A 2,339-nucleotide genomic window follows, 5' to 3' on the forward strand; every position below is an offset into this window, starting at 1 on the left:
TTCTAGAGCTATATACAACTAAACCCCTTTCATTGGGTTAGGGAGCTCTGTTGTAATTTGATGGATCAATTATAGTTTTCATTCCTCTTCTTCTTTCTTCTCTTTTGATTTACTAGAAAGCTTTCGATCTTAATTCAATTGGTTAGTTGTCTTGGAAAAGAAACTCTCCATAATTGGATCTCCTCTGAGCCTTGGAAAAGGGATGAGGAGATCATGCTAGAAATGCTTTCTCATGTTGGACCAAATTGGGGTCTGGGCGGATATAGTGACATGTAATCCTCCCAACACTTTGATTTGGAAATACATGTGGTATAATCAGTGACCATACTTCATCTCTTCCCATGAGCAATTAAATCAAGGAATTGGACAATTGTTCAAGCTTAGAGAGATTGGGTTGCCAAGGAATTGGAACTCAATCACTTAAGATTGCCAAGGAGATCAATAGATGCTTTGATTGAGGAAGAGATGAAAATGACTTTGATCCAGAGAATACAACATCTCCTGAGCCCAATGAATTCCCCATTTCTGATCTTACTCATTCTCTTTATTTTCTGTCATTTATTTTCATGCTCATTACCCCAAATTCCCATTTAAGATTCTGCACTTTAATTTCTGCTATTTACTTTCCCGTCATTTAAATTTCTGTAAGTTCCCAAACTAAATTCTGTTTAGCTCAACTAGCATACTCTTCCAACTAAAGTTGCTTGACCAATCAATCCTTGTGGGATTCGACCTCACTCTATTGTGAGTTTTTACTTGACGACAATTCGATATACTTGCCAAAGGGAAATTTGTTGAGAGACAAGTTTTCATGCATCAAGTTTATGGCGCCGTTGCCGGGGATTGATTTTGAATCAATAATGATTAAGTTGGAAGTTCACTAGATTGAGCATTTTTCTTTTTCTTTGTTTGTTTATTTGATTCAGTAAATTTCCTTTAGTTTGTTTAGTTTCTTCCTCATCCCCTTCACCCTCTTTGTTTTTCTTTCTTTTTTTTTGTTAATTACAATTCTTCTCACTAACCCACTAACTATTTGATAATTTGCATCACTCACACTAACAATTACTCTAACAAGAATAGTCTCTTTATTTTATCTCTTGCTGTGTATTTTGTTAGTTGTATGACAGGGAGAAGAGAGGGAGCTTCAACTTTTTTCGATTCAAAACCTGAAAGTACCCTCTGGAGACTAAGGAGGGAAGCAAGAGGGAAGGGAATTGTTGGTGCTGAGGAAGAAGAAGAGTACTTTGAACCCAACATGGAAGAGAATTTGGAAAACAATCATGAAGAAGAAGCTCACAACCATGCTAGAGAAGGCCCTGCAAACCGTGCTGGGCAAGAAAGGAGAGTTCTAGGCTCCTACATTAATCCTAATCCAGAAAACTGTGGAAGTAGCATTCAGAAGCCCACCATACATGCCAACAACTTTAAACTAAATCCCCAGCTCATCATCCTTGTTCAGAACAATTGTTCATTTGGAGGAAGTGCTCAAGAAGACTCCAATTAACACCTAACCACCTTCCTGAGAATTTGTGACACTGTGAAGTCTAATGGAGTCCACTTGGATGTCTATAAGCTGCTCTTGTTCCCTTTTTCACTCAGGGACAAGGCATCCAAATGGCTTGAATCCTTCCCAAAGGAGAGCTTAACAAATTGGGAAGATATGGTGAACAAATTTTTGGCACGATTCTATCCTCCTCAAAGAATCAACAGGCTGAGAGCTGAGGTTCAGACTTTCAGGCAACAAGATGGTGAGACTCTCTATGAAGCATGGGAGAGGTTCAAGGACTTAATAAGAAGATGGCCACCAGATATGTTCAATGAATGGGTTCAACTTCACATTTTCTATGAAGGTCTTTCCTATGAGTTAAAGAAGGCCATAGATCATTCATCAGGAGGCTCTCTAAACAAGAAGAAAACCATTGAAGAAGCCATAGATGTCATTGAAACAGTTGCTGAGAATGACTACTTCTATGCCTCCGAAAGAAGTAAAACTAGAGGAGTAATGGAGCTGAACCACATGGATGCATTGCTAGTTCAAAATAAGATGATCACCAAGCAGCTAGCAAATCTTACTAAGAAGGTGGAGGAAAACCAAGTTGCAGCAGCCATCACTTCATCACCAGCTCAAGAAGGAGTGAATATAGGAGAAGAAGGTGATTGGGAGCAAGCCAACTATCTTGAAAACTCACCTAGACAAATCCATGATCCATACTCCAAAACTTACAACTCTGGATGGAGAAATCACCCCAACTTTGGGTGGGGAAATCAACAAGACCAAGGTCAAGATCAGAGACACCAAAACCTCAACTCCAACAACAATGCAACTCACCAACACACCT

At 39.2% G+C, this 2,339-nt stretch overlaps 1 non-coding gene across 1 annotated transcript; it reads right to left on the minus strand.

Moving 5' to 3' along the window:
• Positions 1-1,708: 1,708 nt before the first annotated feature.
• Positions 1,709-1,815, minus strand: LOC112699756 (small nucleolar RNA R71). The gene has a single exon (XR_003152696.1). It is a non-coding gene; the product is annotated as a small nucleolar RNA R71 (small nucleolar RNA).
• Between the last annotated feature and the right edge of the window lie 524 nt (positions 1,816-2,339).

Source organism: Arachis hypogaea, chromosome 6 (assembly GCF_003086295.3).
Source record: "Arachis hypogaea cultivar Tifrunner chromosome 6, arahy.Tifrunner.gnm2.J5K5, whole genome shotgun sequence".
Classification (NCBI taxonomy): domain Eukaryota; kingdom Viridiplantae; phylum Streptophyta; class Magnoliopsida; order Fabales; family Fabaceae; genus Arachis; species Arachis hypogaea.